Source organism: Vicugna pacos, chromosome 8 (genome assembly GCF_048564905.1).
Source record: "Vicugna pacos chromosome 8, VicPac4, whole genome shotgun sequence".
NCBI lineage: Eukaryota > Metazoa > Chordata > Mammalia > Artiodactyla > Camelidae > Vicugna > Vicugna pacos.
Window position 1 is genome coordinate 645,701 of NC_132994.1, and position 26,590 is coordinate 672,290.

Genomic DNA, 26,590 nt, shown 5'->3' on the forward strand with positions numbered 1-26,590 from the left:
CACCTCTTGTGTATGAATAATTAAGATTGAATTTCTAACATATATATGGGATACTGGGGGAAAAAAGCAATTATTAACTCACTGGAAAAGATAAAATTATATTGGCAAAGAAAAATTATATAACAATACTACATGTCTTGACTGTAAATAGCTTTACATAATCATAACAATGTAAGTACTAAATACTGAGCCTACTAAAATTACAATATTTTATCAGGATGATTAGGAAAACTGATGAAAATTGGAGGGGTAGAAAAATGAATAAATTGTTGATACTCTTTATTCAAAGAGAAGTTCTTCTCATTGTTGTATTTAAGTTCTTTCTTTCCCTCTTTCTTTCTTTGATAGGAGATCTTATTTAATTTATGTACACTTAGTTACCCTATCCTCTGGCTTTCATATAACTATATAGTACTTACCAAGTTGTATTTCACCTGTTTTTACATCTTCCACATGAGCTATAAAATCCTAGAGTTTTACATATCAGAGCGTTTGCATCTTAGAGGGTGGATTCTATTTTGTAAATTGAGCACCTGGAACACTGCTTATTTCATAGTAAGAGATGGATATACTTTTGCTGTATGAATGAATGAATGAATGAATGAATGATATATAAAAAATTGAGTTTATTATCTAGGAAAAAGGATCACACTACAATTATGAGAATTAAGTATGTATTGCCAAAGAACAAATAGTCTCTTATGACATACTAAATCAAATTTTTATGATGACTTAGTGTCAAGTAATATTCTATTTCCTCCTGTCAGTCACTGTAGCCACTGAGGCTATCATGTGTGCTTTCTTTCTATTATAGAAAGGACTGAAAACCTCTGTCAGATATCTTCACCCATAAGTAACTATTTATATTCATAACTGTTTCTTAGATAAAGTCGGAGGCCTTCACACAACTGACATACCAAACACTTCAGTGTTCTCTAGCCACATTCCTGCTTTAGAATGTAATCTGTACTGTCTACTTTTGCTTCAGGTTTGGTGAGAATCAATCTAGGAAGCCCATGTAAGAGAGATTCACAAAGTGAACTCAGTATCCCCACCACACTGCCTCCTAGAAAGTAGACAAAATTTAAGTTAAGTTGTACCTTCTACTTAAATCTATATGATTTATGAATAATTTTTCAATAAAACAGATATAAGTGTAATCCATATACAATATATTTTAAAAAAACATAAAGATATTAGACTCTAAAATAATAGGGCTGAAACTCATTTGAAAATTTGTTTTTCATTGTATACTGGCTACTATAAAGGATGCTAGGTGATAACGTAAATGGTATATATCTCCTGTCCATTGTTGTTTTTTATGTTACAACACAAATAAGTCTTTGATGGCATCATAAGTTTTAAAGTAATATGCCTTTAATTAAGCAAACATACTTTAGAAAAAGAAGCAAAACTTTTTAAGAACTTCCAAAAATACTTCTTGCTTTGGCTCATTAATTGAACTTCTTCAGTGAAAGCCTGTGTGCCTGCACAGTGCAGTGTGTATCAATCTCTTCACTTCGGAATTGTGACTTAGATAAAGCTGGAGTGTTCATACTGTTTCCTTAACTCCAGTTGTAAAAGTTTTTAATTACAACAAAAGCTTTAGGAATTTTACAGATATTTAGCACTGCTACATTACTGTAGTAAATAAAATAAAATACACTTAAATCGTTCTTAGTGTGAATCTCTAAGTGCTTTACAGATAGTAACTCACCTAATCTACCAAAAACCAGTGAGGTACTACCATTACTACCCCCATTTTACAGATGGGGTAACTGAGGCACTCTTGTGGAAGCCTCACAGCTAGTAAGCAGCACAACAGGAATCTGAACTCCAACAGCCTGTCCCCAGAGTCCATACTCTCAACCAGACAAGATGGGAAGGAATTCAGGCTTTCTGAAAAAATGCAGCACCTAAGAAAATATAAATAGATGCATAAATATAAGGTCAGAGAACTTCAATAACCTTTGTCTCTTTGCATTAGTGAGGACCCATCAGGAGCCATACAGATTAAAGAAACTTTATTGGTACCATTTCATGGTCTCTCAAACAGTCCGATCTGACTGGGGAATTTATTTGACCACTTGCAGCAAAAATCAAATTGTCACCCTATTTTAGGAGGGCACAGGTGCTTTTTAGTTTTTAGGAGTGATGCTTGATATCAAATATTTAGCATTTCTAAATACTGAAAACTTCAGTTGGAAGTCTACATAGGAAGAAATAGATGATTCTATATAAGAAGAAATAGATTCTTCCATTTGTAGAAAGTGAATGATAGTTGAAGGTTTGATAAAGGAGGAAGAATTTCAGAATGGCATTTATAAAAAATTTGAAACCAAGATGTATTTCATATACTTTTGTCTCTTCTTTTTCAGAAATTGCCAATTTGATATTTTTCCTCAAATTTTCAGAGAGAAAGAAAATTTGTTGAAAGGAAAAGAATGTTTAAAAGAAACTATTTAAAAGATAATTAGCATGCATATGTGAATTGAAAGAATAAACCCTGAGCTTTTGTTGTTTTTGTTGTTGTAAATTTTATAAAATTTTGATCATATAAGTAACATAAGACTCCATAAGGGAAAAAAATTAATTCATTTAACTATTTCTCTATAAGTGGGTGATCTTACTGTTTTTTTCCCTTAAAGTGGATTGTATTCTTTTTTCTAATCGAGATTTACTTGATTTACTTATATAAATTACAGCTCTACAATATAGTCATTCACAATTTTTAAAGGATATAGTACATTGGTAATATTATAAGATATTGACTATATTTCCTGTGTTTTGCAATATATCCTTGTAGATTATTTTATACATATTAGATATACCTCAATTCATTATCCCTATCTTGCCCCTCCTCTTTTCCTTCTCCCCACTGGTAACCACTAGTACATGGTTTGTATCTAAATCTCTGAGTCTGTTTCTGCTTTGTTATATTTGTTAGTTTATTTTTTAGATTCCACATAAGTGATATACAGTTTTTGTCTTTCTTTGTCTGACTTATTTCACTGAGCATGATACCCTCCAAGTCCATCCATGTTGTTGCAAATGGCAAAATTTCATTCTTTTTTATGGCTGAGTAATATTCCATTGCATATATATACCATGTTTTCTTTATTCATTCATTTGCTGATGGACACTTAGATTGGTTCCATACCTTGGCAGTTTAAATAACAGCGCTATGAACATTGGAATGCATGTATCTCTTTAAGTTAGTGTTTCTGTTTTTTTCAAATATATACTAAGGAGTCAAATTACTGGATCTTATGGTAGATCTATTTCTAGCTTTTTGAGAAACCACCATATTGTTTTCTATAGTGGCTGCACCAATTTACATTTCCATCAACAGTGTACAAGGATTCCCTGTTCTCTACATCCTCACCAACATTTGTTGTTTATGATCTTTTTGATGACAGTCATTCTGACAGGTGTGAGGTAATATCTCATTGTGGTTTTAATTTGCATTTATCTCATAATTAGTGATGTTAACCATTCTTTAATGTGACTATTGGTCATCTGTATGTCTTCCTTGGAAAAAAAATTTTTAAGCTTTTTTACTTTTCTTCTTCTTTAATTTTTAAAAACACTTCAATATTTTAATGTCCTGACCAGCAGCAGTACAAACACTAAAAGCAAGGGTATTTTTTTTTTGCCCAGAAAAACAAAACAAAAACAAACAAAACCCCCAAACAAGAAAACAAACAACAAAATCCCCCCAAAGCATATATTAAAAATGGCAAGCTTTTTTATAACAATAATTAAAGTAATAAAAACATACAAAACTTTGTTTTTTTTTTTAATATATATACATAGTACAAGGCTAAAGCACCTTTGAGTTTTCCCTCAAAATTCATGTTTGTATGAAAACACCAACCACTGCAGTAACAACGCGGGGTGAGTATATGTACACACAGAGCTTGGTACATTCTCCCCCTCACCCCCATAGTAATAAAAAGGTACCTTCAGTTTGTTGATTTGCTTTATCTTTAGGTACAGAGCTTTTCCAGGCTTCAGTACTGTTGCTTTGTGTGCTCCTAGGACCTGTTACTTTGAAGGGAATTTAGCAGAAAAGTAACTGAAACAAACAAATAAACCCTTTACTTAAAATGCACCCCAACCTCCTTCAGCTGAAGCAGGTCTCCTCCGACCCGGGGAAGAATGAGACCGGCCCCGACTGCAGCGAGAGCAAACTGGGTTCTCGAGGCCTGGGAACACGTCAAGGAAGGACACAGAAGCCGTGGTGTCCCATCTGACGCACTCAGGGGCTACAAACGATCGAATTCTAGTGTTGGTAACGGAGCCTTTGTTTTCAGATTAAAAAATGAGGGCCTGGGGAAAGAATAAAACTGTCTTTAAAAAGAAAAAACTACGGGCATCCTACATCGGTTGCTCGCTGAATTACAAAGGTGATTCAATTGCATTGAAGTCAAGGCGAGTTCGTTCTTTTTCTGTGGAGCCTGGAATCCTTTGCTTCATGCATGGCACATTCTCATTTTTTAAGCTTCAAATCTCCCAGTGAAAAATATTAAATATTCAAAGTAATAAAATAGATAATATCTCTATACTATAGGTTCGGCTTAGTGCCCGGGAAACTGTCACCTAGGATATCCCTTAAAGTAACCCCTAGGCCAATGCATTGCAGGCAACGCAAGGCACTTGCGTAAGTGATCCAGCTCTGCCTGGAGTCACTCCCTTTCTGAAACACTCTTCTGTTTCTGGCTCCTCAACTCCGCCACGCTGCGGGAGAGCTGCTCCGCGCTGAGGCTGAGGCCGCGGTGCTGGGCCTCCAGCCGCCTGCCTGCACTGCGTCTGGAACACCTGCCGCTCCAGATTTTGCTCTTCTATGGATTGCTGGTAAGCTTCAAACATGACTTCAATCCCTTGCCACTTGCGCCTGGGGGTGGTCCTCACTGTCCTCCTCCCCGCCATCGTTGTTGTCCTCCTCCGAGTCCTGGTCCATCTCCTGCGGGAGGGGCCCCTCCTCCCAGCGTGTCTCCTGCTGCCCGCTGTGCTGGGGCAGGGGCAGCCGGCTCCAGGCCTGCAGCTCAGGAATGTTGTCGTGGACGGACGTGTCAACCTTGTGGTTCTGCTCTGCAGACAGCACAGCTGCGGTTCCTTTATGCTTCCGCAGGGCCTCCTGGAGCGGGGTGGGGGGGGGGGGCTGCAGGACGGATTCGTGGAACTGATGTGCAAACTCCTCCGCCACGAAGGGCTTCCATGGCTTGCTCTTCCCGTTGATGCTGTGAGACAGCAGCACGGGATGTCCTTGGGCGCGCGGTTGAGGGGGGGGGGCCGTATGTAATGAAGCATGCTCAGGCTCTTCCTGCCCCCGGGGCTCTCACTCAGCCTGGCCTCGCCGCTGGCAGGAGCCGTCTCCTGGACTCATGACAGCCGCTGGGGCCGGCGCTGTTCCAGTCTCCCAGGCTCCGTGGCCTTCGCGATGTCAGACAAGGAAGCAGCGACATCCACAGGCTTCTCCGTATCCAGAGAGGCTTGCTGCGTGGCTGGTTTGCTCAGGGAGAGAGCCGAACTGTCCTTCCGACGGTTCCTGAGTGGGTCTGCCACTGCTGCTGAAATTCCTCGGAAAAATATTTATTCAAGTCCTCAGCCCATTTTTAAAAAAAATTTTCTGACACATAAAATGCAATGCATTTTTTATATAAAAATGTTTTCATTTTACCTTTATCTTTTTTTTTAATGGAAGTATAGTCAGTTTACAATGTTGTGTAAATTTCTGGTGTACAGCACAATGCTTCAGTCATACATGAATATACATATGTTTGTTTTCATATTCTTTTTCACCATAATCTACTATGATATATGGAATATAATTTTCTGTGCTATACAGTATAAACTTGTTTATCTATTTTATATACACCAGTCAGTATCTGCAAATCTCAAACTCTCAATGTATCCCTACCCACACCCTCCCCTCCTGGTAACCATAACTTTGTTTTCTTTGTCTCTGAGGCTGTTTCTGTTTTATATATAAGTTCATTTGTCTTTTTTTTTTTTTTTTTTAGATTCCCCATATAAGTGATACCATATTTTTTTTTTCTTTCTGGCTTATTCACCTAGAATGACATTCTCCAGGGCCACCCATGTTGCTGCAAAGAACATTATTTTATTCTTTTTATGACTGCATAGTATTCCATTGTATAAATATATCACAACTTCTTTATCCAGTCACCTGTTGATGAACATTTAGGTTGTTTCCATGTCTTGGCTATTGTAAATAGTGCTGCTCTCAACATTGGGGTGCAGTTGTCTTTTGAAATAAGGATCTCTCTGGATATATGCCCAGGAGTGGGATTGTTGGATCATATGGTAAATCTTATTTTTAGTTTTTTGAGGAACCTCCATACTGTTTTCCACAATGGCTGCACCAAACTGCATTCACACCAGCAGTGTAGAAGGGTTCCCTTTTCTCCACATCCTCTCTAGCATTTGTCATTCATGAACTTTTGAATGGTGGTCATTCTGACTGGTGTGAGGTGATACCTCATTGTAGTTTTGATTTGCATTTCTCTGATAATTAGTGATATTGAGTATTTTTTCATGTACGTATTGGCCATTCATATGTATTCACAGGAGAATTGCTTGTTTAGGTCGTCTGCCTATTTTTTGGATTGGGTTGTTTGTTTTTTTGTTATTAAGTCCTATAAGCTTATATATTCTGGAAATCAAGCCCTTGTCAGTTTCATCTTTTGCAAATATTTTCTCCCATTCCGTAGGTTGTCATTTTGTTTTGCTCATGGTTTCCTTTGCTGTGCAAAAGCTTGTAAGTTTAATTAGGTCCCATTTGTTTATTGCTGTTATTTCTATTGCTTGGGGAGACTGCTCTAGGAGAACATTGCTGAGATGTACATTGTGAGATAGTATTTTGCCTATGTTTTCTTCTAGGAGACTTATTGTGTCTTGTCTCATGTTTAAGTCTTTAAGCCATTTTGACTTTAGTTTTGTGTATGGTGTGAAGAGTATTCTAGCTTCAATGATGTACATGCAGCTGTCCAGTTTCCCCAACACCATTTGCTGAAGAGACTGTCTTTTTTCCATTGTAGGTTCTTGCCTCCTTTGTTAAAGATTAATTGACCAAAAGTTTGTGGGTTCATTCCTGGACTCTCTATTTTGTTCCATTGATCTATATGTCTGTTTTTATACCAGTATCATGCTGTTTTGATTAATGTAGATCTGTAGTATTTTCTGAAGACTGGGAGGGTTATTCCTTCAGCCTCATTCTTTTTTTATCAGCAATGCTTTGTCAATTCTTGGTCTCTTGTGAGTTCATATAAATGTCATGATTTATTCTAATTCTGTGAAATAAATCTTAGATAATTTGATAGGGATTGCATTAAATCTGTAGATTGCCTTGGTCAGTATGACCATGTTAACAAAACTGATTCTTCCAATCCAGGAGCATGGGCTATCTTTCCATTTTATTAAGACTTCCTTAACTTCCTTAATCGATGTTTTGTAATTCTCCATGTATAAAGTCTTTCACCTCCTTGGTTAGATTTATTCCTAGATATTTTATTACTTTGGGTGCTATTTTAAAAGGGTTCATTTCTTTACTTTCTTTTCCTGTTGATTCATTCTTAGTGTAAAGAAATGCAACTGAATTTTGTACATTACTCTTGTATCCTGCTACCTTGCTGAATTCTTCCATTAGTTCTAGTAGTTTTTGCGTGGACCTAGTAGGGTTTTATATATATAGTATCATGTCATCTGCATATAGTGACAGTTTTACCTCTTCTTTTCCAGTTTGGTTCCCTTTTATTTCTTTTTCTTGCCTGATTGCTGTGGCTAGGACTTCCAAGACTATGTTGAGTAGGAGTGGTGAGAGTGTACAACCTGGTCTTGTCCCAGATTTTAGGGGGGAGGTTTTCAGTTTTTCACCATTGAGTACTATGCTGGCTGTAGGTTTGTCATAAATAACTTTTATTATGTTGAGATATTTTCCCTCTATACCCACTTTGGGAAGGGTTGTTTATCATAAATGGGTGTTGAATTTTATCAAATGCTTTTTCTGCATCTATTGAGATGATCATGTGGTTTTTGTCCTTTTCTTGTTGATGTGGGGTATTACATTGATTGATTTGCGTATGTTGAACCATCCTTGTGTTCCTGGGATGAACCCAACTTGATCATGATGTATGATCTTTTTTACGTGCTGTTGGTTTCTGTTTGCTAGTATTTGGTTGAGGATTTTTGAATCTATGTTCATCAGTGATACTGGTCTGTAATTTTCTCTTTTGGTAGTGTCTTTGTCTGGTTTTGGTATCAGGGTGATGGTGGCTTCATAAAATGAGTTTGGGAGTAATCCCTCCTTTTCAATCTTCTGGAAGAGTTTGAGAAGGACCAGTATGAGTTCTTATTTGTATGTCTGGTAGAATTCCCCAGTGAAGCCATCCAGTCCTGGACTTTTGTTTGTAGGGAGATTTTTTATTGCTAATTTGATTTCATTTCTGTTTGTTCAGTGGTCAGTTTCTTCTTGATTCAGTCTTGGTGGGCTGTATGTTTCCAGAAACTTGTCCATTTCTTCTAGGTTACCCATTTTGTTTTCCTATAGTGTTCATAGTGTTCTCATGTGGTATTTTGTATTTCTGTGGTATTGGTTATAATTTTTCCATTTTTCTTTCTCATTTTGTTTATTTGTGTGCTCTCTTTTCTCTTTTTGATGAGCCTGGCCAGAGGTTTGTCAATTTTGTTTACTTGTTCAAAAAACCAGCTCTTGGTTTGATTGATTTTTTTCTATTGTTTTTTCAATCTTGATTTTATTTATTTCCTCCCTGATCTTTATTATTTCCTTCCTTCTGCTGACTTTTGGGGTTTTTTGCTTTTTCTAATTCTTTTAACTGCTGGGTTAGATTGGTTATTTGACATTGTTCTTCTTCTTTGAGGAAGGTCTGTATCACTATAAACTTCCCTCTTAGCACTACCTTTGCTGCATCCCACAGATTCTGTGTGGTTGTGTTTTCATTGTCGTTTTTCTCAAAGTATTTCTTAATTTCTTCTTTGATTTCATCATTGACCCATTGGTTTTTGAGTAGCATGTTGTTTAATCTCCATGCTGTCATTTTTTTCTCCTTTGTTTTTCTGTAGTTGATTTCTAAGTTTCATGCCATTGTGGTCAGAAAACATGCTTGAAATAATTTCTATCTTCTTAATATTGTTGAGGCTTCTTTTGTGCCTGAGTACATGATCTATCCTAGAAAATGTTCCATGTGCACTCACAAAGAATGTATATTCTATTTTAGGGGGATGTAATGTTCTGAAAACATCAACCAAGTCTTATTGTTCTGTTGAATCATTTAATTTTTCTGTTGCCTTATTAATTTTATGTCTGGAAGATCTGTCCAGTTATGACAATGTGGTGTTAAAGTCTCCTACAATGATTGTATTCCCATCAATGTCTCCCTTTATATCTGTTAGTATTTGCTTTATGTATTTAGGTGCTCCTATATTGGGTGCATATATGTTAATGAGTGTAATATCCTCATTTTGTATTGCTCTTTAATCATTATAAATGTCCTTCTTTATCTTTCTTTATGGCCCTTTTTTTAAAGTCTATTTTGTCTGAAATCAGTATTGCTACTCCTGCTTTCTTTTCATTTCCATTTGCACAAAATTTCTTTTTCCATCCTCTCACTCTCAGTCTATGTGTGTCCTTCTCCCTAAAGTGTATGCAGCACATTGTGGGTTCTTGTTTTATTACCCAGTCTGTCCCTCTATGTCTTTTGATGGGAACATTTAGTCTATTGGCCTTTATGGTAATTATTGATAGATGTGTGTTTATTGGCATTTTGAACTGAGTTTTGTAGTTGATTTGGTATTTCCGCTTTGTTCCTTTTTTTTTTTTTTTTTTTTGGTTTGATAACTTTCCTTTGTATTATCTTGGTTTCTTTTTAGTTTTTGTGACTCTTTTGTCATCTTTTGTCTTGTGATTACCCTGTTTTGCATGTATATTAACCCATTACTATATCTATTTGTTTTAAATAGATAGTGATATAAGCTCAAACCCATCCTACAGAAGAAAAGAAAAAAACAAAAAGGAAAAAAATCTATAATTTTCTTGCTCCCCTCTCCCACCCTTAATGATTTTGATGTCCTCTTTTATAAATTTATGTTTATTCTATTGTAATTCATTGTTGTTATCACCTTTCCAACTATAGTTTTCTCCTTTATGTAGTATCCTGCTTCTTTTCTATTTAGAGTAAACCTTTCAATATTTCTTTTAGTATAGGTTTAGTCTTGCTAAATTCTTTCAGTTTTTGCTTTTCTGTGAAGTTCTTTATCTCTCCTATTGTAAAGGATAGCCTTTCTGGATAAAGTATCCTAGGTTGTATCTTTTTCTCATTCAGGACTTTGAATATATCTTGCCACTCCCTTCTGCCTGTAGTATTTGTGTAGAGAAATCAGATGAAAGCCTTATTGGGTTCCCTTAAAACTAACTCTTTGTTTTTCTCTTGCTGCCTTTAGAATCATATCTTTATCTTTAACCTTAGCCATCTTGATTATAATATGTCTTGGTGTGTATCTGTTCGGCTTCTTCTTGTCTGGGACCCTCTGTGTTTCCTGTACTTGGATATATGATTCCTTCTTTAGGTTTGGGAATTTTTCGATCATGATTTCTTCAAATACCTCTTCAATTGTTTTTGCTCTTTCTTCTCCTTCTAGGACTCCTATTATGCATAGATTGGAAAGCATTATATTATCCCATTGATTCTTTATATTGTTTTCATTGGGTTTTATTTGTTTTTCTCTCAGCTGTTCTGATTGGGTGCTTTCTGTTGTCCTGTCTTCTAAGTCACTTATTCATTTCTCTGCATTATCTAGCCTACTTTTCACAGCCTTTAGCTCAGCTCTCATCTCAGCAAAGGAGTTTTCCAATTTTAATTGGCTCCTCTTTATAGTTTCAATTTCCATTTTGACATATTCTCTGTCTGTATTCACAGTCTCCTTCAGTACTTTGATCACTACTTTTTTGAAATCATGATCTAGTAGACCATCAGTGCCTACTTCATTGATCATTCTTTCAGGGAATTTCTCTTGTTCTTTTAATTGGGAGTGGTTCTTCTGCTTCTTCATTTTGTTTACATTTCTCTGGCACTATATCTTATGGAATATCAGTTATCTACTGTGGTCCTGAAGGGGTTTATTTATTTAAAATGGATGCATAAATAAAACTAAAAATATATAAAAGAAGAAAAAAAGATTTGAAAGCAGAGTATAATCAATAACAGAAGAACAATACAAAGAGAAATAAAAATCAAATTAAGACAATTTTTTAAAAAAAATTTAAAAGAAGAAAAAAGATTTGAAAACATAATATAATCAGTAACAGAAGAACAAAACTAAGAGAGATAAAAATCAGATTGAGACAAATTTAAAATTTTTTTCATTAAAAAATTAAATTTTAAAAGGGATTAAAAATTAAAAAATGAAAAAGAAAAAGAGGAAAAAAGAGGATGTGTTCTCATGAAGACTGTATACTCCTAATAATTTTGTTGTGAGGTCTTTTTTAAGTGTGGGTGGTTGCCAAGTCTTCCTTCTATGCCTTTTGGCTGTTATCCCTTTGGTTGGAGGTGTGGCCAGTGTTGTGTGGCCAGAGCCTGCCCTGGCTGTTAAGCAGGGTCTCCTTTTTGTTCTGAGGTTGTCACCACTCCTCCCCTTGCCCTGCTGCACAAACTCTGCTTGTCCCAGAGGTCCTCAGGTAGCACCCCCCATCTGTGCTTCTCCCAGCACCATGTTCCAGCACTGGTAGGTGGGCAGGTCGCTCCCCTGTTCAGTGCTGCTTCGTGTGCCACATTGGGTCCCCACTCAGTGGGCAGGACCGCAGAAATCAGCTGCACCAGCCCTCGCCCCTGCTCTGTGCCAGAATTCTGCTCCTTGTTTCTTTGTCTTAGAAGCCCAAGTTCACAGAGGCACAGGGCAGAAAGGCCCCCTCTGCCTGGGGCTGTAAACAAATCTCAGTCCCATCTAGGAGGTTTCCGAGTCCCCAGGTAGGGATTCAGGTTTCCACCCCTCCCCTGCCAGGGCGCTGCACACCAGAGGATATGGTGGCTGTGGCTGAGCCCCGTCCCTCTTCTCCCAATAACGTGCCAGTAGGTGCCTCTGGTCTGCGGAGACAAAGGCTACAGCATCACTCCCCCAAGGGCACACCAGCAATGTTGCTTTGCTTTTTTTCCCCCATGTTTTACGGGGGACCTACGTTGTTCTGCTCTGTATACCCTCCAAGCCATGGTGCACAGCACCCTGCAGTCCCCTGAGGTTGCCTCTGTACCACTGGCCCCAGTCCTCTGCCCAGCTCAGGCAGCCTGTCCCATCCCCGACCTGCCACTTCAAGTCTAGAGCTGGGGGTTGCAGGGCCCTGCCCCACTGAAGAGGGGGATCCCCAGCATAGGAGCACTATTCCTCCTTTGCCACTCCCTCCCCATGGGACTGGTCCTGCACTATTTTTCTTTTTCTTCTTTCTTTTTTCTCTTTGTCCTACCAGACTTGTGGCGTATTTTTTCTTTTGAAGAAGGCGATGTTCTGTCAAAGTTGGGCAGGTGCTCTGATTGGCTGGGTGGGTCTGTGGATGTCAGTCTTGGTGTATTTGTGGGAGAGGGTGAGCTATGAGCATCCTTCTACCTTGCCATCTTAGCCCCTCTGCCTAATGTATCTTTTAAATGGGGTTTCAATTACATACACTGCATGTCTTTTCAAACTTGAAAATGATTTCATCATATTGGAGAAGATTTAAGGAATATTAGGTCACTTTCTCAGGATGACCCTTTGGATAGACTATGTTAAGAGTAAGTAAATAAATCATTCTAAAAGAAGAAAGAATTGAGATTAAAATTATCTTTGAGGAAAAAGACATGCAGAGGGAAGAGTATTGTTATATAAAGTGGATTATATGAGTCAGTTTCCAGGCAAACAGTAGGTGGCAACATCTGCACAGTTTTGTTTTTGAAATGATTGTGTAACATGAAGATAAAACAGGCTAATGATTCATGAAATTGGCACTTTCCAAAACTCATGCATTAGAAGGGACATTTATGCACAAACACATTTTGTTTTAATTCTTCCTATTTTAGAATATCACGCTTCTGCACTATTAAAAGGATTTCCCTGAGATCATTAATTTAAAAATATTTTATTTGTGAGTCATATTAGATTGTTCATCAAAACGAAGGGGTAGGATTTTTTTTTCTCACATGAGTTGGTCAGATGAGGTAGTTGAATTAGATAAGGGTAAGGATTAATGGAACTGTGGATAATTTTTTAATACAAACAAATAAAAACATGGTGTGACCTCCATGACTAGAGTTTGCAGCAAGTTGCTGCAGGAGGTACATCCTGGTCAAGTGAAGGTAGAAGGTGCACCCAGTTTTGTTTTGTTTTTTTTTTTTGAGCTCATGCAGTTCCCATCTGCCTCTGACAGTAATACTGAAGGCTGAAGACACGTGGCCCTGTGTGCAGTTCTCACAGACCAACTTTCAACCCTAAGAAAATCACAGAAGTCACTGTGGACTTTGAAGCCTGGGAGGATTTTTATTTTCCAGAATGATGAGCTTTATTACTGAATGTTTTCCTGGTTGGAAATTGGAGAGCAGGTCTACTGGTGAGTGGATGTGCTGCTTCGTAACAGCAGAGTTGGTAACAGCAAAAGGGAAGGAAATGGACCAGGCCAGCCAGAACTTGCTGCCTCTTTCTTTGAATTGCACAGTCAGCATTTAGGAGGTCCACACACATGGGGATTACCTATCCTACGTACCCAGTATCTCCTGGGCCGGCAATGTCTCCATCCCAGTCACAGTGCTTTCCTGAACATGCTCAGAGGTGCTTAAGACTCTCCTTACACTGAATTAAATCCTACCACAGTATTTCTTGGGGAACCATAACAGAATATAGAGTGAAATTTTCCACTGTATTTTTACAATTATTGAAATTTTTTCCTACCTCACCAATGCTGGACTTGGATTAATTTTTAGAAGGAACAAATAGTAACCAAAAACAAAGCAAAAAATGAAAGGGAAAAATAAAATAGTTTAGCTTTACATTCTTTCAGCAAATATTTATTGAGTGTCAGGCACTGTTCTAAGTACATGAGGTACAGAAGTAAAGAAAATATATCACATCCTTTTCTGCATGGAACTTAAGAGTCTGTTAGGAGCAGGCAGAAATTAAACAAATAAATGGTATATCATATATCAAGTGGAACCTGCAGAGAAATCATCCATGCCTTTTCCTTGCTTCTAGTGGTTTACCAGCCATCCTTGGCTTGTGGGTGTATCTCTAATCCTCTGTCTTCACATGGCATTCTCCCTGTGTCTCTTTAGACGCTTCCCTCGATACATGTCTATGTTTATGTCCAAATTTCTGCTTCTTATAAGGACATCAGTCATACTGGACTAAGACCCACCCTAATAATCTCACCTTAACTTAGCTACGTCTGCAAAGACCCTATTTACAAATGAGGTCACAATCTGAGGCACTGGAGGTTAGGGCTTCAACATATATGGGGGGGGCACAATTCAACTAATAACCCATATGATGAAAAAATGAAGCAGAGTAAGGGAAATAGAAAGTAACAGGCAAGGGAAAGGGAGGCACTTTGAGATAAGGTGGCCAAGGAAAATGACACTGGAACAGAGAAAGTGAAATTAAACAAAGAACTGAGGAACTGGGGCATGCGAGTAACTGAGAAAAGAGATATTTTTGCTCCTGAAAATGCAAGATTTTTAAGTGCCAGAATTGTAATATGAGCAACTGTCTTTATTTTTAAATTATGTTTATGATTGTAAAGATAGGTTTATTAACATCACAACCATAATCATTCTTTTTAACTCTGAACAAGTTGATTCATTTTCAGTTAACTCATCCTTAGCAAGAATAGGGGGCCACTAATTGTAAGCTTAAATGATTATTCTTTAAAAGAATATTCATTTTTGCAGCAAATATTCATTTTGCACACTTCTAGCTCCTGAAGGAAAAAAAGGCAATAAAAAATGTAAAACTCTTTGCCTTCATGGAGATTATATTTTAATAAGGGGGAACTGAACTTGACTTTTCATGGTTTTTTCCCCCACTGGTTTGGAAATTGAAGATACTTGCCCAGTAAAAGTATGTCTTTGCAGCAACCAAGCATCATGAGATCTTATGAGGACCCAAAAACTTCGTCTGGTCCAAGTATTCATCTGATGGTGGACCATTTATAGATTCTCTTTAAAATGGCACTAACTTGTTCAGCAACAGAAGTCCACAGTCCCTCCAACCTCACCATCTACAGGAACTCCTTTCACCCTTGCTCTTTCTATTCCAAAAATACAGTCTTGCTGCTTTTCCTGAAAACACCAGGTTCTACCCTTGCTGTTCTCCAGATCTGTTCCTGGCTAGCTGCTTCACCTACTTCAATCTTTACTAAAACATCACCTTCTCTCTATAAGCCTTTCCTCATCATGTCCTCTACAACCTCGGCAGTCCTTATCCTTTCCCTGCACTTTTCTCCAAAATATATAGCACCATCTAATTTTTTTTAACTCTTTGATCTTGTTTATTGCCTGTTTCCTCACATTGGAATGTCAACTCCATAAAGACAAAGATATTTATTTTTTTATTACTATTATTTTTTGCTGCTATGTTCCCTGGAGTGAGAAGCATGCCTGGCACAAAATAACTGCAAAATAAGTATTTATTAAAGAATGATCATTTGAGCTTATAATTTGCAGCCTCTCCATTTGTGCTAAAGGAGAGTTGAGTGAAAGCCATCAACTCTACCAGGTGGGCCACATCTGAACACTAGGAGCGCTCTCTCCGATCACAGTCATGGGAAATTCAAAGACATTCCTTGAAATGGATGTTGCTCCTATTTCTCTTTGTTAAGGGTGAGGATGTGTCTTTAAATCTTAATAAGGAAGGGACGATCAGTTTAAGTGTGTGATATTATGATGAACTAACTCATACACAGATAAAACTTGGAGAACTCAGGAATTTTTACAGTTATTTGACCAAACATTCAGCTTGATCTGTAGATGGAATAAATCATGTGACTTGTGTGTGTGTGTATATATATATGCTGCTTTTTAAAATGTTAAGTAGAAGTTCATTATAATTATTAAGTATATATGAGAGAAATAATTCTGCATTAGCTTGAACACATTCATATGCAGATATAATTGTTAAACATTAGGTATAAATAAAGCTAGGCGACTAGAAATTTACTCTGAAAATGAAAAGGCTTCCATTGTACAAGAATGTAGCCCCCATCATGCTACTCACAGTTATAAGCAGAGCAGTGGTTCCTGACCCTGTTTGCAGATGAGAATCACCTGGGGAGGCTGGTAAGCACTAATGACTAGTCCTCACCCCCAGGAGTTCTGCTTTAAATAGTGAAAGGTGGGGGCCCATAGTTTCTTACATTTCCCAGGTGATTCTAATGTGCAGGTAGGTAAAGAGCCAATGCAGTAAAGAACTAAATACTCTAGAAAATGACCAAGGAAACTGTTAGGTTTGTAAACAGATGGTGCCCTACTTATAATGGCTTGGTTTACAGTTTTTCCATTTTATGATGGCACAAAAGCAACTACAGTAGAAACCATACCCAGATTTTGAAATCTGATCATTTCCAGGCTAGTGATGTGCAATAAAATTCTCTCCTGTGATGCTTGGCAGTGACAGGGAGCCACAGTTCTCAGTCAGTCATATGATCATGAGAGTAACAATTTACAACCATTCTGCACCCAGACAAGCATTCTGTTTTTCATTTTCGGTAAAGTATTTAATAAATTGCATGTGATAGTCAACACTTCAGTGTAAAATAGGTTGTATATTAGATGACTTTGCCCAACTGTTGGCTAATGCAAATGTTCTGGCATTAGGGAGGTGAGGCTAAGCTATGATATTCAGTAGGTTAGGTATATTAAAAGCATTTTCAACTTATGATATTTTCAACTTATGATGGGTTTATTGGGACATAATCTCATCATAAGTTAAGGAAGATCTATTTTGAGTCTACAGAATTATTCCAGAAGTGCACTGTCTTAATGAAACCATGCCCCCCATAGAGTTAAAAACCCATCATAAAACTGCCCACAAGGTTAACAGAAACTGGTGACTAACAGAAATTCTTGAGATTGTCTTACAGAACAGCAAATAATGGAACAGCTTGTTAAAGAAGAAAACTTTCTGCTTGTAACACTACAAAACTGGCTAAAACCCAGTGGAAACAATAGGACTGATCAGAGTGTGCAGAATAGACTGGCTCACACATTGGTGACTTTTCAGTATCACAGGCCCAAATTCCCTTGCATGTTTTATACCAACGCCCCCTAAAATTGCACGTGCATCCCATGAAGAAACTCAGTTGTACCTGTGCAGAGTGACAATTAATTCACCTTTTCCTGCCTACAATCACCTTCCCTTTCACCTCTGAATACCCTATTATCTTCACCTATAACTTTCCCCAGGCCCTCATATCTGGGGAGGTGGATTTGAGATTTCTTCTCCAACTTCTTCACTCAGCTGCCTTGTGAATAAACCATTTCTCTGCTATAAACCTCCAGCATTCGGCTTGCTGTGTGTCAGGCAAATGAACCTGGGGTGGTAACATTAACAGGAATAGAGTCCTCTCAATAATTCAAGAAAAAGAGGCAAAGTCACAATTCTCTTCTAGGTATTTACAATATGAAGATTTATAGAAATTATACCTCCTAGAAGAGAACCTAGACAAAACATTCTCTGACATAAATCTTAGCAATGTTCTCCTAGGGCAGTCTACGCAGGCAATGGAAAGAAGAGCAAAAATAAACAAATGGGACCTAATTAAACGTATAGACTTTTGCACAGCAAAGGAAATCATAAGCAAAACAAAATGTCAACCTACAGAATGGGAGAAAATACTTGCAAATGATGCGACTGACAAAGGCTTAATTTCCAGAATATATAAACAGCTCATACAACTTAACAACAACAGAAAAAAAGCCCAATCCAAAAATGGGCAGAGGACTTAAACAAGCACTTCTCCAACGAAGACATCTAAAGACCATCAGTCTAAGTTAAGTAAACCAGAAAAAGGGAGAAAAATACACTTATATGTGGAATCTAAAAAAAAAAAAAGACAAATGAACTTATTCACAAAGCAGAAACAGACTCACAGACATAGAAAACAAACTTACGGTTACCAGGGGGAAAGGGGGTGGGAAGGGATAAATTGGGAGTTCAAGATTTGTAGATACTAACTACTACATATAAAATAGATAAACAACAAGTTTATACTGTACAGCACAGGGACCCATATTCAATATCTCATAGTAACTTGTGAAAAAGAATATGAAAGTGAATATATGTGCATTCATAAATGACTGAAGTATTGTGCTGTACTCGAGAAATTTGCAGCAAGGACCTAAAGATCATCATTCTAAGTGAAGTAAGCCAGAAAGAGAAAGAGAAATACCATATGATATCACTCATATGTGGAATCTAAAAAAAGAGAGAAAAAGAGGACACTAATGAACTCATCTACAAAACAGAAACAGACTTGCAGACATAGTAAACAATCTTATGGTTACTAGGGGAAGGAGGGTGGAAAGGGATAAATTTGGCACTTTGATATTTGCAAATGTTAGCCACTATATATAAAAATAGATTTAAAAAACAAATTTCTTCTGTATAGTACAAGGAACTACATTCAATATCTTGTAGTAACCTTTAATGAAAAGGAATATGAAAAGGAATGTATGGATGTATATGCATGACTGGGACACTGTGCTGTGCACCAGAAATTGACCCATCATAACTAGCTGTAATTAAAAAAAATCTCAGTTACACTGGAAGTAAAGTAGTTTCTATTTATTCAGGAAAAAAAATATATGAAATGTGAAGACTGTCTTGATGAAGTGCAAGCCCTCTGGCCACTAATGCTGAAATCTAGAAAAATCACTATGCTTAGATTCAATATTCTGTGCTGTAACTCCCTAACTCAAGTGAATGGCAAGGGATACACTCGGTCATTTCTGAGCTTCTAAAACTCATTCATCTGTTGCATTTCTCTTTAATTTCTTTTTAGTTATCTGACTGCCTCTTACTTGAGCCCAGTGGAATTTTAAATATTTGGATAAACCATTAGAGAATAGGCTTACAATAAAGGGGAAAGTGGAAAATTAGTTAGTTTGGTTTTTTTTTTTCCATCAACTCACTTGCTTTCAGCAATTGAATCAGTTTGCTTGCTGGGACAAGATATCTCAGTGAATAGCTTTCATTAAAACATACAGAGTACATTTTAACAATGTTGTACATCTACAAATGGCCACTATTTTTATCCTAATATTACTCAGCTGAGGAAAATCATGTCCCTGGATTGCCAAATCCAGAAGAAAACAGAACAAAAAAATACGTTATGTGGGATGCCTTCTTTCAGCTTTCTAATCTGGAACCGACTTCCCCATTAAAAAAGAAATTACTTGGAGTGCAAAGGGCACTTCAAAAAGAAGCAGACAAATATGACATTAAACTGACATTATAGCAATCAGTTTTAGATTAATTTTCCTCTTACTTAGAAGCAAAATATTGCTAGGGGAACAGCCTGTCTTCCTCTTGATTACAGTAAACATTTGCCACTTAGCATTCAGGAGCCAGCTGGATTTTTTAATCATTGGCCATAGGGGTTAACACATCTTTGATAAATCATGGCAGGTTAGCAAGGAGAATGCAATGTCAGGAGGGTGCAGGGGGCCCAGCTGTCAAGCAGGCAGCAGAGGGAGGACAACAACCATCATCTGCATGCCCTGAAGGCAAAACGTTGGCAACCCTCCAACTGCTGCCATGCCACGTCCCTCGCTCTACCTTTGCCCTAGCTCTCTAAACCCAGCCTTGGTGAGTTTGTTCATTCAGTCATGCATTCAACAAATACTTATTGAGACTTACCATGTGCTCGGTACTATTTTCCATGTTAAGAATGTAGTGGTGCCAAAGTAGATATGCTCTCTGTCCACAACTGTTTACAGCTCAAAGGAACACAAGGGGAGGTAATTCCCTCGTGGTGTAGTAAGTACAGGGGATATTCAAGGTGCTCTAGAAAGGGCATCAAATGTGGACTTAGATTAAAAAATGTTTTCTGGAGGAAGTGATTTTTTGACTGTGAAAAGGAGGATAAGGCAATCTAAAAGGGAACAGCCTTTGCAAAGGATCAGAGATAAGCAAGATCAAGGAACTTGAAGTTTCAGTTTGGCTGTGCCTCAGGCGTGAGGAAAATGGCAGCAAAGGATTAAGTGAGGTGGGCAGGCAATTCTACCTGGTCAAGATTTTCTAGGTTACACTCAAATAACAGCGAAACATCAGAATATCCGTGATTTGACACCATAACAGTTACCTCTCACATACAATGTAAGTTGGAGGCAAGCTGATAGCAGTGGGATGCGCAGAGCCACGTAGGGATCCAGAGTGGAGATTCACAACTAGTAGCTGCAACACCAGGAACATCTGGCTTTCATCTCCACATCAGGGAGAGACATCTGAAGGTCTTCTATATATTTCAGCCTGGAAGTGACATACATCATTTATTCCCACAGCCTATCGGCTAGCTCCAGTTACATGCTCCCTGTCCCCAACAACTGCAAGGATCTCAGAAATGTAGGGGAGTTGATGGAATGTTTAATGTGTACTGCCTACTCTTGGTGTAGGCATGATTATTGATGGCATTTGTAAGCCATGTTTAAGCAGTTTGTGCTTTATTCTTAAGGCAATGAGGAGCCAGTGAAGAATTTTAAGCAAGATAATTTAAGGACCAGATTTTTATTTCTTTGTGTAGCACTGCTGTGTTTCCTGTGCAATGGGCCCTTCTTCCTCTCCCTCATTCCTAATGGATAGGGATTTAATTGGACTGAATTCTACTTACAGAGTAGAAGTCATGAAATGATGCTGTTACAGAATAAGAGATAGTTTAAAATCAACAGGAAAATGATTGATTGCCTTCCTATCCCTCCATTAAAAACTTGTACTTCTTTGAGTTCTTCTTGTACTTCTTGAAAGCAAATGCCCCAATAAATAACTGAGCTCCCACTTATGATGTAGCAGCCTTGGGCAAGATGGATCTGCCAGGCACAGGCACAGACATGCCTTTGAACATGAGGAGAAACTACTGTTATTGGTATATTTCTTCATTTCCTCTAGACAAGCCTCAGTCAACATCCAGCACCATCAGATCACAGTTAAAGAAGGCTTTTAGCATAGCATCCCATCACACACAGCCCCTTCGGGATGGATGCTGACATATGGGAGGATAAAGAGAAAGACAAGTAGATGGACATGTGATGATGTTATTTCTTTCTTTAGCTATATTGTCAATAAAATCACTTTTTTTCATTTTTCCCAGTGACTGATATTAAAAAAATATTTGTGTGATGTGGGTGTGTCAAAGCAGACCGCAGCAGGTCTTCGCCTCCTCTTGCCCAGTGGTTGACACCTAGACGATTATCAGAAACACCTCAGAAGGCTTTTATAAAATACATGGTCCTCAGCTATGTACTCAGTTTGCTAAATCAAACTTCTGGAGTTGGACCCATGAAGTTGTCATTTTTTTTCCCCCAAAATTTGTCAGGCTTGAAACATGTTGCTTAATGTAGGGGCAATCATCAAGACATTATTTTCTATCTAAAGACCTAGTCGTTTAGTCATTTGCAGTCTTTCTCATTGTATAAATGTGGGTATCTCAGTTCATCACTCTTAAAAAAAAAAAGCCTTCAAAAACCAGAACCCTTATCTTCCTAATTCTGAATTTCTGTGCCATTTTGTGCACTGGAAGGCACTCAACAGACATCTCAAAATACAGAACAGAGAGCAGTAAAATCAAACTGAATCAGTATTCTGCACAGAGGAAAGCCTGCAGGCGCCTATCACAGGGAAGAACGAGACTCCTCCGTAGGGCGCAGATTGGTTTTAATATTCCAGCTGCTCTCCTTTGGCAGACAGCGCCAGCAGCCTCAGCAAGCTAAATCCACCCCGTTTTTGATAGGTAGACTTGACTCAAGAAGATTCACTCCCTAGACATGTTCTTCTCAGCACTCACAGAGAAGCTATAGAAGGAGCATTCTGAGTTTTCATGTTGCAGGTTGGCCAACAAGGTAAAATTGTGTGGTGTTGTGCGTCATGATGAAAAACAGTTGTTTTCTCCTTTTCCCCTAAATATATATATGTGTCCTTGATCCTCATTCTACACGTCACAAGTTATATTTGCCTTTCACATGTATGGTGTTTTTCTTTGCATTTCATGCAGGTTTAAATATTTTCAGTGATTTTAAGTCAACACAGAAACCCTATTTGGAATTGGATTTCACTTTGCAGAAGGAAAGTAGGAAAAATTCTTTTTCAGTTGAGAACCAAGCAAATAGCTATTAAAAGTAATGGTTATTAAAACCTGTGTAATAACACTGAAGTTTCCTATTATAAAATGTTATTTTTTTTCAATTGCAAAGATAATATATACTCAATGCTGAAAAACTTAAAAAGCATCAAATTATAAAGGAGGAAACTGAAATCAGCTTTTGTGTTTACATTGGTACATGGGGTCAGAACTCCATTCCAATCCCCTATAGCTTCCCTCAGCATTTTGGAGGCTGGCGAGCTGAGGGCTAGAAGACTGTTGAGCTCAGTGTCCGTGCATGTCCCAGCTTCCACCAAGCAGATGACCCACACAGATTTGGAAGGTGGGAAGAGGTTGTCTTTGCACTTATTTTTTTCTAATTGTAGTACAGTTGAGTTATAATATTGTATTAGCTTCAGCTGTACAACATAGTGATTCAATACTTGATAGATTACACATCATATGAAGTTATTATAATAATATTGAGTCTATTTTCTGTGCTGTACATTACATCTCTGTGACTGATTTGTTATGTAATTGGTAGCTGGCAGCTCTTAAGCCCCTTCACCTGTTTCACCCATTTCCCCACAACCCTCCCCTCTAGCAACCACTAGTTTGTTCTCTGTATCTGTGAGTCTGTTTCTGTTTTATTATATTTGTTCATTTGTTCTGCTTTTTGCTGTCAAGCACAGTCCTGCTGGCATTAGTTTTTCTGCCTCAGTGATAACAGAGATAACAGAGTTTATTCCCTGGATTAGTGGCTGCACTATTTCACTGGTGTGGATCTCAGCTGAGTTTACCTGATGCTCGAGCCAACAATTGTGGCAGCAGCTTCCAGATCATGGCAGAGGAAGTAGCCAAATTGGCAGGTCTAGGAGTCATTTCTGGAAGCTCAATCAAGAGCCTGCTTCTCCGGCCCTGCCAATGATTTTGTAAGCACACAATTCTCTTAATAATTTCCCTTCTAGAATGTCATTTGTTCTGCGATTGAACCCAAATTGTTTTAATGATAATCTCATAAACCAGAAGCAATTACTGTTAATCTTTCATTGTCTCTTTTTGTAGTTATATCTGTACATAGCCATGTACATATAGTCTTTTAATGAATTGGTATAGAATATTCTGTTTTTCAGCCTGAATCATCCCCTAGCTGTAGACCATAACCATTTTTCCTAATCAGTATACTGACTTCTACAACATAATTGTAATAGCTAAATGTAGTTACTTTGTGTAGTTATACCACAATTTATTTAACCAATCTCATATTTTTGGATCACTATTTTTATGCCCAAGTTTTAGAGAACACTGATGAATATGTTTAGTATTCATGAAGATGATAATATCTTTGCTTTCCTTTAAAATTTTCTAGGCATTGTGGTGCTAAACAGAAGTGTATGTGCATATTAAATATTCTGTTATATCTTATCAATGGTTCCATTAGAAATTAACAGGTTTTACTCACAAGAGCAGAATGAGAACAAATTTCCTTAGCTGAAAAGATAAGGCTAAACAATTATATATACAATATGGTTCAACTATTCAAACATAAATTACATGAGGAAAACAAGTAAGAAATACCTGAAAGAGTAACAGTGATTTTGTCAATGTTGCAGGCTTATAGATGATTTTAAGTCTTTTATTTCCTATGTTTCTATAATATCACTTTTATAATTTAAAATGCATGTAAAACTTATAATAAAGCAAGTAATTGAGCCTCCTTTAATTGTGTGTCCTTTAACTTAGCTAAAGGTTTGTCAATTTGGGTTATCTTAAAAAAAAAAAAACAGCTCTTGGATTTATTGATCTTCCCTGGATCATCTGTAGGTCCATCCACGTTGCTGCAAATGGCATTATTTTATCCTTTTTGATGGCAGAGTAGTATTCCATTGTAGAAATATACCACAACTTCTTTATATCTAGTCATCTGTGAATGGACATTTAGGTTGCTTCCATGTCTTGGCTATTGTAAATAGTCTCTCTTTAATTTTTTCCATTTTAGTTATATGTCTTGATGTAAGTCTGTCTGGGTTCATCTTATTTGGGACTCTCTCTGCTTCCTGTACCCAGATATCTGTTTCCTTCTTCAGATTTGGGAAGTTTTCAGCCATAATTTCTCTAAACATATTTTTTATAATCTTTTCTCTTTCTTCTCCTTCTGGAACCCCTATTATGAACAAGTTCCCATACTCTATATTATCCTATAGATCTTATATGTTGCTTTTTTCATTTCACTCTGTCTGCTATTCTAATTGGGTGATTTCCATTATTCTCTCTTCCAGAGCACTTATTCATTCTTCCTTGTTAGTTAGCCTACTATTCATCGCTTTTACATTGTTTTTCATCTTCCCTTACTTTGCCTAGTCTTGAATCCCCATCTTACTAGCAACTACCAGTTTGCTCCCTGTATTTATAACTCTTTTTCTGTTTTGTTATGTTTGTTCATTTGATTTTTAGATTCCACATATAAGTGAAATCATAGAGCATTTGTCTTTCTCTGTCTGACTTATTTCACTTAGCATAATACCATCTAAGTCAATCCATGTTGTTACAAATGGCAAGATTTCATTTTTTTAAATTAATATTCCATTGTATACATATATCACATCTTCTTTGTCCATTCATCTATTGATTGTCACTTACATTGCTTCTATATCCTTCCTATTGTAAATAATGCTGCAATGAATACTGGAGAGCATAGATCTTTTTGAATTAGTGTTTTAGTATTCTTTTATAAATATCCAGAAGTGGAATTACTGGATCATATGGTAGTTCTATTTTTAGTTTTTTTTTTTTTTCAGGAAACTCCATATTATTTTCCATAGTGGCTCTACCAATTTACATTCCCACCAAAAGTACACAAGGGTTCTCTTTTCTCCATATCCTCACCAACACTTGTTATTCATTTTCTTTAAATAGATAATAGCCATTCTGACAGGTGTGAAGTGATATCTCATTGTGGTTTTGATTTGCATTTCCCTGATGCTTAGTGATGTTGAGCACTTTTACTGTGCCTGTTGGTTATACATATATCTTATTCAGAAAAAATATTCAGGTCCTCTGCCAATTTTTTAATCAGGTTGTTTGTTTTCTTGACATTTCTTGACATGAGTTATATGAGTTCTTTGTATGCTTTAGATATTAACCCCTCATTGTATATATTGTTCGCAAATATCTTCTCTCATTCAGTAGTAGGTGGCCTTTTCATTTTAATAGTTTCCTTCACTGTGCAAACTAAGAAGTTTGATGTAGTCCTATTTGTTTATTTTTGCTTTTGTTGCCTTTGCTCTGAAGACAGATCAAAAAAAAATGTTGCTAAGGCTGATGTTTTCTTCTAGGAGTTTCACAGTTTAAAGTCTTACATTTAACTCTTTAATCCATTTTGAGTAAATTTTTGTTTATGGTGTGATAAAGTAGTCCAGTTTGATTCTTTTGCATGTAGTTACCCACTTTTTCCAAAACCATTATTGAAAAAGTTGTGTTTTCCTAACTGTACATTCTTGCCTCTTTTGTCATAGATGAATTCTTATGTAAATATAGGTTTATTTCTGTGCTCTCTATTCTGTTCCATTGATATATGTGTCTCTTCTTGTGCCATTACCATACTGTTTTGATGATCATAGATTTGCAGTATAGTTTGAAGTCAAGGAGCATATTATACCTCCAGTTTTGGTCTTCTTTCTCAAGACTGCATTGGCTATTTGGGGTTATTTGTGGTTTCATACAAATTTTAGGATTATTTGTTTGAGTTCTGTGGAAAATGTCATGGGTACTCTGATTGGGATTGCATTAACTCTGTAGATTGTTTTGGGTAGTATGGACATTTTAACAATATTAATTCTTACAATCCATGAGTATGATATATTTTTTCATTTATTTGTATCATCTTCAATTTCTTTTATTGATGTCTTACAGTTTTCACAGTATAGGTTTTTCACCTCCTTGGTTAAACTTATTCTGAGGTATTTTATTCTTTTTTATGCAATTGTCAGTGGAACTGCTTTCTTTATTTCTTTTTCTGATAGTTCATTATTAATGTATAGAAATGCAACAGATTTCTGTATATTAACTTTGTATCCTGCAGACTTTACTGAATTTGTTTATTAATTTTAATAGTTTTTTATGGAGTCTATGGTATTCCATATATAATGTCATATCATCTGCAAATAGTGACAGTTTTACATCTTCCTTTCCAATTTGGATGCCCTTCATTTCTTTTTCTTCTCTAATTGCTGCGACTAGTCTTCT

At 37.1% G+C, this 26,590-nt stretch overlaps 2 pseudogenes; both read right to left on the reverse strand.

Moving 5' to 3' along the window:
* Nucleotides 1-26,590, reverse strand: part of LOC116279086 (otoferlin-like) — a 445,501-nt pseudogene that overhangs the window by 223,998 nt on the left and 194,913 nt on the right.
* Nucleotides 4,599-26,590, reverse strand: part of LOC102526235 (genetic suppressor element 1 pseudogene) — a 37,340-nt pseudogene continuing 15,348 nt past the window's right edge.